At 36.4% G+C, this 17,741-nt stretch overlaps 1 protein-coding gene across 5 annotated transcripts in view; it reads right to left on the minus strand.

Moving 5' to 3' along the window:
* The window catches only part of LOC125648752 (uncharacterized), a 232,079-nt gene that overhangs the window by 208,112 nt on the left and 6,226 nt on the right, over positions 1 to 17,741 (minus strand). Inside the window, exons 1-3 of one of the 5 annotated variants that reach the window (XR_008800112.1) lie at positions 4,845 to 5,033; positions 4,376 to 4,434; positions 4,151 to 4,282 (exon numbers count right to left, since the gene is read on the minus strand). The exons of the other annotated variants lie outside the window; for them this stretch is intronic. The gene's annotated coding sequence lies outside the window, so the exon portion shown is untranslated. Of the gene's footprint in view, positions 1 to 4,150; positions 4,283 to 4,375; positions 4,435 to 4,844; positions 5,034 to 17,741 lie in introns of those variants that run through there. 5 annotated transcript variants of the gene reach the window in all.

A 17,741-nucleotide genomic window follows, 5' to 3' on the forward strand; every position in this document is an offset into this window, starting at 1 on the left:
TGGTTAAAGATCAATGGTCAAACTGGACATAGTAATATATTGTCCGTTCAATATCTTGATAACTCTTTGCATGACAGACATGAAACTTGGTACACTGGTATATCTTTAGGAGAAGATGACTCCAATTGATTTTGAGGTCACATGGTCAAAGGTCAAACTGGACATAGAAATATACTATCAGCTCAATATCTGGAGAACCCCTTGCTTGATAGACATCAAACTTGATACACTGGTACATCTTCAGTTGGAGTAGACCCCTATTGATTTTGATGTCACATGGTCAAGGGTCAAACTGGACATAGGAATATACTGTCAGCTCAATATATTGAGACCCCTTTGCTTGATAGACATCAAACTTCGTACACTGGTACATCTTTAGGAGAAAATTACCCTTATTGATTTTGAGGTCATATGGTCAAAGGTAAAGAGTCAAACTGGACATTGGAATATACTGTCAGCTCAGTATCTTCAGAACCCTTTGCTTGATAGACATCAAACTTGATACACTGGTACGTCTTCAGTTGAAGACTATCCCTTTTGATTTTGAGTTCACATGGTCAAAGGTCAAACTGGACATAGGAATATGTCAATATCTTAAGAACCATTTGCTTGACAGGCATCAAACTTGGTACACTGGTATATCTTCAGAAGATGACCCCTATTGATTTTGAGGTCAAAGGTCATGTGTCAAACTGGACATAGTAATATAATGTCCACTCAATATCTTGATAACCATTTGCCTCACATACATCAAACTTAGCGCATTGGTACATGTTAAAAAGATTACCCCTAATGATTTTGAGGTCACATGGTCAAAGGTTAATGGTTGAACTGGACATAATATATTATCAGCTATAGTGTAAGAATTATTTGCTTGATTGACACCAAACTTGGTACACCATAAGGAGTAGATGACCTTATCGATTTTAGGTCACATGGTCAACTCTTGACATTGGAAGATATTGTCTGCTCAATAAAATGATGTGTGTATAACCCTTTTCAATTTTGCACCATGGGGGTATATGTGAAACATTGTGTTTTACAGACATCTCTTGCTTATATTAAAATATTATGTACGATTACATGACATATGAACCTGTTCTATTTGTACGATGAAAGGCGAAGCTAACGAACAGTGTTTAATCTCATAACTTCGATGAAATAAAATATCTTCATAGTCTGACAGAATAACGTTAAAAGCATATGAATCCCATTATTTACAAGAAAAGTTGTTCTTTTGATATGCATATATAGGTTTTTCTCTTTACAGTGACGCTTTATATTGGTCATATTTGGCAAATTCAGTACCTGCGCTCCTTCACATACTTTAACACGTTCGTCTTTTGTAAGGCACCTGATCCCACCTCTGATGTGTACAGGGGCCCGTGTCTGCCTAACTCTCTATTTTGTATTCCTTATAAGAGTTATGAGAATGATCACTGTTCGTTATCTTCTTCTTTTAGGATATTCATGGAACAAATAGAGACTTGGGCAAACACGGACCTTTGGATACATCTGAGAGGTGGGATCAGGTGCCTAGGAGGAGTAAGCATTCCCTGTCGACTGGTCACAACCACCGTGAGCCCTATATCTTCATCACGAGAATGGAGTTAAACGTAATCAAAATCAGTGTACCAAGAACGGTCTAACAATCGGTATGAAACACGTCAGACAGCATTTGACCCAATGATGGGTTTTAGTGGCAAACTAGACCGTTATAACGACCATAGAATTTGCGAAATGCTTACTTTAAAGGAGCCTGTTGAAACCCCTGTACCATCAACTTGTTTGACAGTAGCTTGCCTCGATTTAAAAACTGACTATACGCAGAACAAGCTATTGCGCATCGAATCAGTTGAGAGATATGAATACAGTATGCAGGTGATAATGGGATTTTGCTATATAAATATCGGAAGTTGACGAAGGAGATGCTGAAATCATCCCGTTCATAGGCGTAGCTTGGGTTTGAATATTACCGAGGCAGGGGGTCTGCTATCGACATTTTAACAACGTAAAAGGTGTTGTGTTTTTTTACCGAGGCAGCTGCCTCGGTTGCCTCAATGGAAGCTACGCCACTGCCGTTTGAAGTTGAGTTCTTAGTTTACCGTTAATATGTACGTAAAACCTATACGGTACCAATTCTGGTGCACCAGATGCGCATTTCGACAAATAATGTCTCTTCAGTGATGCTGAAGCCGAAATTTTTGAAATTCGAAATAACAATAAACTTGTAAGAGCTAAAAGGAAAACTAGAGTGCCAAAAACTGGAGCCAAATTCGTCCAAGGATAAGAGCTAGGAACGAGGGAGATAATCCTTAATTTTGAAATGAATTCCTAACTTTTGGGGGGTTTGTTTTCGGAATTTCTAAATTTTATCCCAGCAGTCAAATATACATCCGTATTTTCAGGCTAGTAACGAAGTACTTAGCTATTGGGCTGTAGAGACCCTCGGGGACTAACAGTCCACCAGCATTTTATAATATACGTTCAAAATCTAAAAGACATTTATCAATATTTACATTTTCTATTGTTTACAATGTTATGTCATAATTTTGACCACTTGTTATTTAGCATTTGAAAACTCGATTCAAGAATAGAAATTGCCGGGTTGCTCTAGAATATGTTATCTGTCATAGAGACAGCAGTACAAACATTCTGGAAAATTATATAAAAAACTTAAAATTGATCACACACACACAAAAAAAAAAAAAACAACCAAGCACTTTTAAAATGTCACATGTATATTTTCAATGATTTAATAACATCTATAATATACAAGGTCTGAAAATTTTTAAGTAAAAGCTGTGAAAGGATTGGTTACACAAAGTAGGAACTATGCTTAAAATATGACAAGGTTCAACTACATCATAAACATATAAATTTTTCAAAGAATGTCCAATCACTTCCAAAAGACGCATGTACATCTTCAATGCTTGCACAACAGCTGTACAAAGTCTGACGGATGTCAAATAAATGCTGTAAGAGGAGTTGGTTACAAAAAGAGGTACCGTCTATTCAAGAAATGCTTTAAAAATGACTAAGTTCAACTACATGTATTTTTTTTTAAAAATGTTTGATCACTTTTAAAAAGACACATGCACATCTTCAATGTATCCATAACAACTGTACAAAGTTTGAGGAACATCAACTTAGAGATGTGAGAGGAGTTGATTACACAAAGTAGGTACCCTATTGCAGGGATGCCCGCCCGCCAATTACCATTCTATAAGCCGTTTGCACGTTGTACAACCCAGCCAAAATCGACAAGTGTCGATTTTAGACGTTTTCCATTGTGATGTCATTTCACTTGAGGTGCTACCAATATTAAAGGAAAATACTGAATGTAAAGAAATAAAAGTATATAAAAATAACTGAAAGTATCATGCTTAATTTTCTGTGTAATTCAATATATACTTAATTTTATTTTGAGAGCTATATGGATGGAATTTGGTTTCCACACACTGGAGGTTTTTTTTTTGTCCACGTATTCATCAGTTTGCAAATGGCATTTCTTTAATGCATGAAAATTAATAACATGAAGAGGTATTACGAAACAAATACCTGATAGATTTCTTTCAAAGGAACGTAGTGAAACAATGATTAAAGTTTTAGTTAATGAAAAACTTAAACAGAAGGATTGTACCCTTTAATGTTCACTTTATATATCTAATTTTGCATGTGTTTTCATATTACTATGTGTGCATTATCGAAAAACAGTAGTACAACGCCACCAATTCCTTGGTACGCTGATTTTGACTACGGATAACTCCGTTTACCTGATCAGGATATACGGCTCACGATGGATGTGACCGATTGACAGGGGATGCTACTCTTCCTAGGCACCTTATCCCACCTCTGGTGCGTCCAGGGGTTCGTGTTTGCCCAACTGTCTATTTTGTATTGTTTATAGGAGTTATGAGATTGATCGCTGTTCGTTATCTTCACCTTTCATATACGTGTATTCCTGTTTGATTATTAATTCATTTTACAATTTATTCATGTCAATATACACATCCTTTGATTCTTATCGATAAATCGTGAGAGGTTAAGGCGTTCAATCATGTCGACACAATTCATGTTTAGAAATTAGCATCCTTCAAATGACAACCTGTATTTCTTATTATAGGTTCCGTATGTGTGAGATACTTACACTCTCTACAGCCAGTCCTTGGATCACAGGCTTCCTTAGGACATGTACATTCACCCATTAAACAACGACGTCCGTAAGTAGGATAGGGACATGTGTGTGTACAGTTTGGACCAAATGACCCATCCGGGCACGCTAGGATGGACACAATGGTTGAAGATGTGAGTTTTATTAAAAGAACAGTTCGATAACAATGTACAATTGATGGAAATATAACAATATACTTACGAACGCACTGCCCGTAAGACACAAAGTAGTCTGCACAGCATACCGTTGATATTCCGGATCTGAAAATACAGATGAGGGAAAAAATTCAGTAAATTTAAGTATGTGTATTTTTAAAACCTTTTCTAACTTAAATGGATTTTGAATTTTTTATCAATATCAAAAGCTAATTGAATTTCCAATAAAATAAAGATATGTTTATCAATTTGCAGAATGAAATTGTAAAATTCAAAATGTCAAAAAAGGATTAATTTCTCCCCTTTAAAAACAGAGGTCAAAATATTTTCTATATAAACATGGCATATAATACAGGAGATAAAAATTCCAAAACTTTGAAGTTTCAATTTCTTCAATAATATGAATACTGGGATGTCTTCATTACACAACATTGACATATACACATTCATGAAATATTGCTTTAATATCAAAAACACAAAAGTAAACATTTGTCGTAGGAAATTAGATTTCTTACTTTAAACAGTTTTCATTTCCAGAAGAATGTTGGCAAAATAAAAATATTGTCAACCAAGAGAGATGTAAGCTCATGGTGAAAATATTTCCTGCATATCTGTACAATAATATTAAATATATGTATTATATATTTGAAACAAGGAAGTAACCAGTCCCGTTGCTGACCTACTACGCTGTAGTTTAGATTACCGGATTGGTGGAATCGATTCTCATGTTTATAATTAAGTGCGAACAGTGATGAATCTCATGAATCCTATAAAAGATTTAAAAAAAAATTAAGAGAAAGGCAAACACGGATCCTAAAGCCATACCAGCGATGTCTACGAGGAGGAAGCATCCCCTGTTCATCGGTCACACCCATCGTGAACCCTATATCTTGATCACGTAAACGTAGTTCGTAGTTGAAATCACTATGCAAAGAACGGCCTAGAACAATTGCTGTGGAACTTATCAGACAACGATAGGTTGTACTTGCAAAGTAGGTCATTATAAAATCCTGTTTAGAAACTGCTAATGAAACAATTACGTCTAATGATACAAACTACATTCAGGGGTTCAGTTGCAAAGCTGAATGATACAAATTATCGCATTAAATGTCTATAGTATAAACCGTTAATGATACAATCTCCCTAATGATACAATTGTATCATTAAGCGTTCCACTTGCAGTGCTATTGCAACGCTTAATGATACATCCACAAATGCAGTCCAAACCGTTAATGATACAAGTTGTATCATTACAACAAGTTGTGTCATTCAGCGTCCAAATAGCAACGCTTAATGCTACAAATTTGCTGTGTTTGTTTGAATTTTTTTTCAGGTAACCGAAATTTTTCAAGGAGTCCAACTATTTTGGGGTGCATAACAGTAATAAAACTTTGAAACTCATTAATCAAAGGGTGGATGGGAGAGGGGCCCCTTTCACCCCCTATCGTCCTCCTCCGCTGGATCTGCTGCATGTTTTAATTATCAATCACACAGATCAACATTTTAACTCACCTGAGTCGAAAGCTGGAGTGAGCTTTTCTTATCACATTTTGTTCGTCTGTCTGTTCGTAAACTTTAATATTTTCGACTTTTGTCTATAAATGCCCAATTTCAATCAAATTTGCCGTAAATCATCCTTGGGTAAAGAAGATTGTAGTTTGTTGAAATGAAGGAACATGCGTCCTTGAAAGGGAAGAAAATGCAACAAAATATGAGGGGGTCATTTAGATATCTTCTCAAGAACCACTGGGCCAAAAGAGTGGGTATTTACATAAAAGCTTTCTGATATCGTGTAAATTCATGTTTGTTCAAATCATGGCCCCGGGGGTAGGGGATCAAAGTTTTACATGCTAATATATAGCAAAATCTTCTCTAGAACTACTGGGCCAATTTCGATCAAACTTCGTACAAATCATCCTTGAGTGAAAGGAATTCAAATGAAAGGTCATTCCCTTTTCAAAGGGAAAATAATCACAAAAAGGCAAAAAAATATGACGGGAGCATTAAAAAACCCTTCTTCTCAGGAACCACTGGGCCAGAAAAGTTGGAATTTACCTAACAAGCTTTCTGACACATGTGTATATAGGAAAAATCTTTGAAAATATCTTTTGAACTTTTCTAGAAGTTGGGCTTTCATATTTTGTAAATAAATTCTTACAGCAAGACCTTTCATGAGATGCAATGTTGTGTGATCTTGTGACCCTGACCTGGAAATTTGACCTACATTTAATAACAACTGACCTATTCAATATCTCTTGAACTATTTATATATATTTGATATGGTTAAACCTTTCGTTTCATGGCTTTTGACTTTGTGACCTTGAATTCGACGTTTGACTTACTTTAAAGAAAACATTACCGACTAAATATATAATGATCTATTCTAGGTAGGGATTTCATATGTATACATGTATTCTCTATGACAATACCTTATTATTCATTGTGAAGTTGGAACTTGTGACCTTGACCTTGAAGTTTAACCTACTTTTTAAAAAGTTGACCTATTCAGTATCTGATGAACTATTTAAGGTATACTTTTTAAAAAGTTGACCTATTCAGTATCTGCTGAACTGTTTAAGGTAGGGTTTTCATATTTTGTATATTGATTCTTTATGGCAAGACCTGATTATTCCGAGACATTTGACCTTGGAGTTTGACATATTTTTAGTTCGCGTGAGCTTTTCTAATCCTCCGTTGTCCATCTGTCTGTCCAGTCGTCCGTCTGTAAACTTTTCATATTTCGACTTTTTCCTCCAGAACCACTGGGACAATTTCAACCAAACAACCACTGGGTCATAAGAGTAAAAATTTAACTGGAAGTTTCATGGTATAGAGTAGATTCAAGTTTGTTCAGATCATGCAGTTGTGTTGAGGCATATCCGTGTTATGTGAATTCATTTTCAGCTGTGTTGTGATCCTTTGAGGCTAGGTTGGGGCACAATATGAGGTCATCAAAAATTTTCATGGGACGAAATTCTTTTTAAAATTACATTTGCTGAACAGCAGCAAAGCGAAGATTATTTAGATGAGCGATGTGGCCCATGGGCCTCTTGGTTCATGCTTTTATTAAAGCTAAAGATCACCTTGCATATACGTGTTAAGCAAGATACATGTATTTAAGTACTTACTTTTTAAAGTAATACTCAATTACTTTATAATAATAAGTTATCGTTATCTATAATTATGGACCATATGTTTTGTGAATTTTCTACTTTTTCTCTCTTTATTGAATCACATGGACTTTTTACGGAGTTTGTGTACAGTATAAAGGCATATCATTCAAACCTCCAGGTTTCTTGAATTGTAAATCTAATCATACGATATTCAAGCAATGATGTTCTCCTCACCAGGAGCCGATCTAGGATTTCAAAGGGGGTGGGGTACATGTAGTACTTGTAGGTCGTTGGGCGAAGTCCTAGTGGCGGTCAGGGGGTGAAGTCCCGGAAGGTCTTCGATTCTAGTAATTTTGTAAGGTAAGAATGGGGTCTTTTAAATAGAAATTTTGATCATTTCTTTTAGTCATGCATGATTAATGATGAACATGATAAAATTTATCTTAAATGTGACATTTTTAGAGGGTCGCGCGCTGGGGCGGGGTGCGTCCCCCATAATTCCACAACTGCTCACCACCTTTTTTTCTTTCTTTTTTTTTTTTTTAGATCCTGGCCGAATAAACAAAGAAGTAATACATGTATATGGATGTACAAAAGTAGAAATTATTCCGTTTCCAATTCCGGGTTTTTTTTCCCCTGGATAATTTTCGGAGATTTTGATTAAGTTAATTATCGATAATAATCTATAAATTTCAATTTGAAAACTTCATTTAAATGCAATGTGTATGATTATTGTTTATGGGAGTTATGAGATTGATAACTGTTCGTTATCTTCATCTTTCACTCAAGCAAAGAGACAATTCTCACCCGACCCGCGCCATTCATTTACCAATATTAATGCATAATTATTATATACAAACATGAATTGTGAACATAACCGTATACTGGTTGAAACACATGTACTGCCGGTATGGCGTCCAGCCAAAATAACTCAACGAATCAAAACAATTTTTGATAATTAAATCATAAATTCATAAGTATGTGTTCTTTTGTCTGTATAATGCTGACTTTAAACGAGGCTGTTGAAACCACTGTAACATTCACTTATTTGTCAGTAGTCTGACTTGATTAAAAACTGATCATACGTAAACTATGCTGGAGCGTTTCAATTCATTTGAGAGACGACATGTCTGCTGATTAAGTGCAAATCTTCAATGCCTGCAAAGTTTGGTAATCTTAGCTACATACGATTAGTCATCGATGCAACATAGGATATTCCTGGTTAAAACATGGCATCCCAGTCACAAACACATATCTTATATAAAAACCGAGAAATTGTAACAGCTGTACTAGGTATAATTGCTCATAATGGTATGTACATCAAGTGCGTATCCTGGAAATACTTCAAATGTAGCCAAAGTGGAACACAACAAAATGCTTGTAAATTTGTCCCCAGGTGATATATGATACAGACACACAGGGAATTCATTATTTGCCCTATCTTATTACAGGGTGTACAATATCCCCTTTCTTCAGTGGGCCTTGATGGTCACCTGAGTATCATGAGTTTCTCAAGCTATGGTCATTCTGGGTCCATCCCAAACTGCAACTCCAGGCTGACTTCTGAATCCGGAGATTTTTGTAGAGGACTTGCTGCTTATCACAAATCATGTATAAAATGTCCGCTTTATGTCCATGAGAAAATGAAGATCTTCAAATGTGTAATGTATTTTCAATACATGATCAACTAAGCCCCGCCCTGGAGCTTAAGCCATGTGATTGGGGCCATGAATTTCACAATTTTGGTAGAATGGCACGTATTATAATCTCGAAATAGTTTGTTTGTTATATGGAGTAAATATAAATATTTTCAAAGACACAATGTATTTTAATGAATGACCGACTTATCAATCCCCTGGGGGGCTTGAACACTGGGCTAAGTACCCGTGTGAACGGTCGACAGGGGATGCTTACTGCTCCTAGACACCCGACCTCTGGTGTCCTGGGGTCCGTTTTTGCCCAAGTCTTAATATTGTATTTCTTATAGGAGTTATAAAAGATTGATCACTGTTTGTTATCGTCACCACTTTTATATATATATATATATATATATTTTTTTTAAAACCACTCCACCAACTAAATTGCCATCAGACAATTTTTTTTGAAGAGAATTACTAATATTAGTAAATATACATATACACAGAATTGTCAATGCTCGATCGATTCATTTATAGATCGAGGGGTGGGGGTAGTTTTAATGCGGAGTATATTTAAATCAATTCCTTGAAAATCGGTAAGAAACAGGTATAAGAATGTGGCTTAGATATAATATTGGAGAGGGAAAACTCATAGCTTATAACTGTTTATTAATAAAAGCAGCTACATGTACCTCACAAGAAGACACCCACCTTATAGTAAGTTTAAATAATGCAGATGATTTAAGGTGTCATAATTAAGTCCCATTTGTCTGTCTGTCTCGAGTAGGTTACACTTCTGCAGATGAAAAGGATGATGATTATAGAAAGGAAAAAGGTGATTTGCTTCTGTCGTTATCTCGCATATCAATATGAATTCATCAAGCTGGAGTTAATTCGTGTTAAAAACTCAAAACTATTTCATTTTAGCAACAATATCACATTAAAAATGAAGTCAAGTTATACAGATGTACAGCGTGCATATACATGTGTACATGTATTAATTTAGATACATAGATAAAATGAAAATGCATGCATTGTTTTCTCCAATGATTTTGAAGTAACAGATTTTGGAGCATCGAAAGGTGACAAAAAGGGATAATACTTGACAAAGGAAAAGAAAGCTCAAAGAAACTCTCTCAGACCAGGAGATACTATGAAGTGCATGTACTCAAATTCTGGATGAAATTATATTACAGACAAGACTTGTTAAGATATTTTGCCTAATGGACACATCTGTTTCCCAGCAAAAATCAAGATAAATAAAGAATTATACATTTTGTACACAAGAAAACAATGCCATGGATGTCAAGTATCAAGTCGCAGACGTGGTAGATGACTACATACAGACGTGGTAGATGACTACATACAGACGTGGTAGATGACTACATACAGACGTGGTAGATGACTACATACAGATGTGGTAGATGACTACATACAGACGTGGTAGATGACTACATCTGTGGGGAATGTGGTATTGCATTTAGCTTTCTGAAAGACTATATCATCCACCAAGACACCAGCAATCACAATATCAATGGATTCTTACTCCTAGACACCTGATCCCACCTCCAGTATCTACAAGGGTCCATGTTTGCCCAACTCTTAATTTTTATTCCTTGTAGGAGTTTTGAGATTCATCACTCTTCGTTATATTCACTTTACATGAAATGATCTGACCACCTGAACATTCTGTGGATAAGCAAATGTGTCGGCAACAAAGAGAAAATCACCAAACGTCCCTCTAGTAGTGAAAAAGAAGATCCATGTACCCATAGTAGTTTAATAAGCTCAGGGCCGTAACAATGAGGGTTCTTCATCGTCCCAACACCTGCCACGGCACGGGAACTCCGTTATTAAGGTAGTACTCTACATCGTCATAATGGCCGACTTCCTTTAAACACATGGATGAAAAAATCGATATCAGCAATATTTGACTTTTCCTTTTCTATTCAAATACCTAGCCGAGTAGCTCAGTAGGTTAGAATACCGACTGATGAACTGTAGGTCGCAGGTTCGAATCCAGCAGGGGTTTTAAATTTTTTTCAGATTACCTTCTACTAAAACTGTATTTTTTGACAAAATAAAGTAAATTTGAAATTTTTCAACTTCAAAATACTGTTGCACATATCCTCCACTTTTCATCTACAACAAATTTCTCTGGTGTAACATACCTCCTTAAGGTCATATCTGAAAGAACCGCGATTCTCACTTCTAAATGACGATCGTTTGGCGAAGGAGCAATCACTATATGTACTTCTTTTAAGGCGTAGTTTGATGCGGCCATGGCACGAGTGGGGCTAGAACTCATGACCTCCCGGTGACGAAGCGAACACTCTACCACTGAGCTACCGTAGAAATCTTAAGACATTACCATCGCTTTGGATTATAAAGAATTACCTACACCTAAACCACTATTTTCTAGTTGGATATCTATTTGGTGAGTCTAAACCACATTTAGTGATAGCCTTCGTTGTCGAGTTAATACCAGAGGCGATGCCCAAACCCCATTTATCGGTCACCCGAGTAGTAGTTGAAAATACATGTATCACTAGCCCAATGGCTACGACGTCCATCATAATTTCCCTGTTCTGCATATATAAGCTATCTTTCAGCAGCAGCAGCAATAGTATTTTAAAATAAGCAATGCCCCGAAAGTAAAATGTTTGAAAAACTTTGCATAATGTATGTTATATAACACTATTATAATATATCATATGACAACATTGTATTTTTAACCCGCCCTACAGTCAGAACCATGACACGTTCGGTGGTTCTTCAAACATTTTATAAAGGATCAGCAAAAATAAAGAAGTCTTTCATGGAAATAAAATTTAATCACAATGACTTTTTTGGTCCAATCCTGGTACCGAAATCAACCACTGGGCTTATGAAACTTACGATGTTGGAAAGGGACTACCTGCTCCTTTCAAATATCCGTTTAGTTTTGATTTAGTACCGCTAACATTAATTGATTGATTGTATCTTGTTTAACGTCTCTCTCGAGAAATGCTTTACTTATAATTATTAGATGCTAAATTTGGTCCCTCCCTGGAATCAGAACCTCTACCCCTTGAATCGTAAGGTTTATGAAGTTTCCCAGCTTTTGCTCTGTCCCAAATTCCCCGAGGATGCAGGGGTCTTACACTTTACAAGTTATGTGTCCGCAAAGATGCTTTAAACCAAAAATTGAAAAAGAATTGGATATGTAGTCATTCAGAATTTCAACTGTTAACGCACGACGACGCGCAGTCCAATAGTAGTTAGTGACCTAATACAAGAGGCCCGCAGGCCTTATCTGTCACCTCAGTACTAGTGAAAAAGTATCACATCACTACTCCCAAGGGCTATGAAATCTAGAAAAAAACATTCCTGTTCTGAATATCTAAGTTCAATTCTAATGTTCAGCAACAGTATAAAACAAGATGTGTTCTAAAAACTTCAATGCCCTCAAAAGTGCATACACTGATGAATAGGTATATTAACATTAAAAGATATGACTACTTTGGACCAATTCTTGAGTCAAAACCCTGGGCTGTGAAATTCACCATTTTTAGTCAATCCTTTTCTGCTATTCCAAAATATGCATTTCGATTTTATACAGTATCAGCAAACTTACACACAAACACTATATACTAAGTTTGGCCCCACCCTGGGGTCAGTACCCCTACCCCGCGGATCATGAAATTTATAAATTTGGTAGAAGCCTTCCTGTTCTACTGCATCTAGTTATTCTTAAACATATACGACTCTGAAGAAGAATTTTTGAAATTGGTCAATTTTGGGCAGGTTTTGACCCACTCCTAAGGTACCAGAGGTGCAGGAATCCTGAAAGTTACAATTTATGCCCTCTTTGTCCCAAAGATACTTCACACGAAATTTAAAAAGAATTGGAATGGTAGTTATCAAGTTAAAAATCTTCAATTGTTAACGCACGACGAATAAACTCAGGTGACCTAAAAAAAAAAAAGTTTGAATTTCACGTGTGCACGTGCATGTGCGTCCTTACATGAATTTTTACCTTATCATACTTCTAATAACTTGATTAGAAATATAACAACGAAGTGGGGGATGAAGGCCTCCATGAAAGTCAGCGCACGTTTAGCCAAAGAGATACATGCATAAATTTCTATCTCTAATAACCTCTATCCTCTGTCGCATGGATAATTATACCCCCCGCAACAAGTTGGGGGGGGGGGGTATACTGGAATCGGGTTGTCCGTCTGTCTGTCCGTCCGTCTGTAGACGCAATGGTTTCCGGGCTCTAAAGCATTATCCTTTCCACCTACCGTCACCATATCATACATATGGACTACCCATGGGATGAAGATGTTCCCTATCGATTTTGGGGTCAAAAGGTCAAAGGTCAAGCGCACTGGACATCGAAGTAGCAATATGGTTTCCGGGCTCTAAAGCGTTATCCTTTCCACCTACAGTCACCATATCATACATATGGACTACCCATGTGATGAAGATGTTCCCTATCGATTTTGGGGTCCAAAGGTCAAAGGTCAAGCGCACTGGACATCGAAGTAGCAATATGGTTTCCGGGCTCTAAAGCGTTATCCTTTCCACCTATAGTCACCATATCATACATATGGACTACCCATGGGATGAAGATATTCCCTATCGATTTTGGGGTCAAAAGGTCAAAGGTCAAGCGCACTGGACATCGAAGTAGCAATATGGTTCGGTTTGTCATGCCATTTGTTTTTTACACTCAGAAAAGAGGTAGTTTATACCTATTACCAACACCCTTTGGGAGATTGGGGTAAGCGGGGGTATTCTTAGTGAGCATTGCTCACAGTACCTCTTGTTTCTAACAGCACTCACGGACATAGATCAAAGGCATTTGGGTAACACAGATAGTACTCAGTAATTCCAGTTACGTAAAGTGAAGGTTCCTCATCATGCCTACTTCGTGAACATTTTGCTTCAATAAAAATATGTTTGGTTCCGGCATATTAGCACTTTTTCACGCACCTGTTTTATGCACCATCCAGTCGCTGCACAAGTTTTGAATCTTTGATGCCATACAAAGTGTATCCGGCTTGATTTGTCGATTTTTCTAGACACTTTGTAAAACTGGCTAATTACATTGATTTTTTAATTAGTTACATGCATTTAAATTGTTCTTTGTCATGTGTTGATAAATGACTGAAGAGTTTTCACTCATTTTCGAGCTCAGAAAACTTGCGTAAAGGGTAAGTATTGGTTTCAGCTGTTGAAAGGGTAATTAAATTTACCAACAAATTCAAGTAGGGAAATTGTGACTAGTCAAAAGGGCTCCTCTTATATCCTCATCGAAAAAAACTTCCGTTTCCGGGAAACAAAAGTGTATAAACAAACTATTTGTTGCCTAGGCTAACAATCTCTTTCTAATGAGTTTTTCAAAATTAGTTTATTCATCAAATATATGTATAAGTTGCACTTTAGTTTTGAAGCATTATAATAACATCCCTCTCAATCTCGAGAATTTTTCACTCAAATGGAGACGTCACCATTGCTGGAAAAATTTATGCCTATGCTCGGCGCTTGCGGCCTTTGAGCAGGGAGGGATCTTTATTGTGCTACACCTGGTGTGACACGGAGCCTCGGTATTTGAGGTCTTATCCGACAGACCTCCCCCAGTTAGTCAACTCTTACGACAAGCAAGGGGTACTGATGACGTATTCTAACCTGGGTCCCCCACGGGAATTTACTGTCCAAGGCTCCGTGTTTACCCAATTATCTATTTTGTATTGCTTGTATGAGTTATGCGATTGATCACTGTTCGTTAACTTCACCTTTTCTTGAAGATCCACATTTGTGTAACTATCAAGAATCCCAAATAAAACACATGACTAGAAAAAGGGTATTTATTTTCATTAAAATGTTTAATGAGACATTGATTTACATCATTACATTTAAAAAAAAAATATTGCAATAGAATCATGCTGGATTTCGCCATATTCAGTCTTTGGTGATCAGGTTTTCCAACGGTCTGTTGGTTGTACTTGTATATTCTTTAACGTCCCACTCGAGAATCTTTCACTCATATGAAGATTTCACCAATGCCAATAAAGGGTTGAAATATTTAGACCTGCATTATACTGACTAGGATTCGTCATCGGCTCCTAATCCAAAAACATATCTAACCTCCTAGGTTCAGTTGTTATTTATTTTACGGCTCCTAATCCAGAAACACATCTAACCTCCTAGGTTCAGTTGTTATTTATTTTACGGCTCCTAATCCAGAAACATATCTATCCTCCTAGGTTCAGTTGTTATTTATTTTACGGCTCCTAATCCAGAAACATATCTAACCTCCTAGGTTCAGTTGTTATTTATTTTACGGCTCCTAATCCAGAAACATATCTAACCTCCTAGGTTCAGTTGTTATTTATTTTACGGCTCCTAATCCAGAAACATATCTATCCTCCTAGGTTCAGTTGTTATTTATTTTACGGCTCCTAATCCAGAAACATATCTAACCTCCTAGGTTCAGTTATTTATTTTACGGCTCCTAATCCAGAAACATATCTAACCTCCTAGGTTCAGTTGTTATTTATTTTATACTTAAATTAGTTAAATTTCATTAGCATTAGTTTCCATGGCGATCCGGGTTAGAATAAGACCTCAGTACCCCATGCTTGCTGTAAGAGGCGACTAAATGGGACGGTCCTTGGATGAGACCGCAAAAACCAAGGTCCCGTGTCACCGCAGGTGTGGCACGATAAAGATACCTCTCTGCTGAAAGGCCGTAAGCATCGAGCATAGGTCTAGATTTTGCGGCCCTTCGCTGGCAATGGTGACGTCTCCATATGAGTGAAAGATTCTCGAGAGGGACGTTAAACAATGTACAATCAAATCCCTTATATTGTTTGAAAATATCTGGTCAAAGCCAGACAGATATCCTCAAAACGTTTATAATACAATAGATGTAACAATTTTAAACATTTCCAATGGCATTTGTGATAATTCCAGAAAAAATTGTAAATGAAAGGAAAATTAATGGGCACAAACATATTGTTATACGCCATCTTTAAGCTGTGTTCGAAATATTTTCTGAGATTTCTATTTCCTTGTATCTTCCATTTTCAATACCTAAGGCATGAGATAGGAATCTAATCGAATTTAGATACAAATACCTTTTGAACGCTTACTAAGAATATATTTTCTTCAGAAATATACAAAGTAGTAACCCGTCCCAAATATAAGTACTAAATATTATTACATACTGATTATTACGCATTGACATACTTAATTCATATAATTGAGGTGTTTGTGCACGAAAGTATTTAATGTTACAACAGTCCAGGACTATTTAGCCAAAGTGTGAACATCTACCCGAGAAGTTATTGTACAAGAAAACATATGAAAGCATCCATAGTAACAAAGGTACGCTTCTTGAGTGCCAGAAAAAATGTGCGTTTCTGCAATGTTAACGCCAAATGCAAACAGACGCTATAGATGCCATCTGAGTGATAGAACAATTGAATATCTTTTGATGATTGATAAAGTGATTGCTGTTCTATACAAGAAAATCATTTACATACGTGAGTATACTAACCGTTTTATCGCAATCGTGTTTAAAAATAAATGAAGATTATTCAAGTAAACAATGGGGGGGGGGGGGACATGTAATTGTGATTTAACTGATTTCAAAGAATTGCCATTGTAATTCGAAGTAATTAATTAGAAGAGCTGTTACCAATAGCATTCATTCTATATTTCCTCCAATAAAAATTTGTGAATATGTTACATTCACAATTACATACAATAAACAACAACAAATAAAAAAGTTCACTAACATTACAATTAGTGAAAAAAGAGATAACTAATCCTAATTACTAGGAGATAATAAAATAAGAGACACACTAACATACGAGTATGCGCAGAAGCAGTTTACCATACCAATGGACAGCAATATGTGCAGGAAACGTCGACAAAAACTGTGGCCAATGATAATACATGTATTTGTAAATTCAGGGAAAATAATACATGTTGCAACATTGTATATAGGCAAGAAATATCTTAATTAATGTGGTCATAATTTACATGTGGCTGCGTATCAGCTAACAGACATCTATACAGGAGACGTACTTCATTTTATAATCCACGCATATTTTACGAAATGGCAGTTTGGATATACGATTGGCAGCAAAATTAAAAAGAGGTCGAAATTGAATGTAAAATTGTCCTATCCAATTACAGATGAAGCGGATCATGTCAAAGAAATTGATAATACATGTATCATGACGAAGAATGAATCAATCATAGATTTACTTATTGATATATTTATAAAGCTAATCATGACATGCCCTCCATGACTTGATGCAAGGTGAAGATAACGAACAGTGATCAATCTCATAACTCCCACAACCAATACAAAATAGATAGTTGGGCAAACACGGACCCCTGGACACACCAGAGGTGGGATCAGGTGCCTAGGAGGAGTAAGCATCCCCTGTTGACCGGTCACACCCGCCGTGAGCCCCATATCCTGATCAGGTAAACGATATATTACAAACTTCACTTTATGATCCCTTTCAAAAGTATCGTGCACAAAGTAATCCTACATCTCTATGTCATTTTGATCATGTCAATTTCTTCTATTGTAATTAATTTCAGAGTATATCCCCACTTGTTCACTGTGTCTATCTACGTTTATCACTGATGTCAC

This window comes from Ostrea edulis, chromosome 2 (genome assembly GCF_947568905.1).
Source record: "Ostrea edulis chromosome 2, xbOstEdul1.1, whole genome shotgun sequence".
NCBI classification, from domain to species: Eukaryota; Metazoa; Mollusca; class Bivalvia; order Ostreida; family Ostreidae; genus Ostrea; species Ostrea edulis.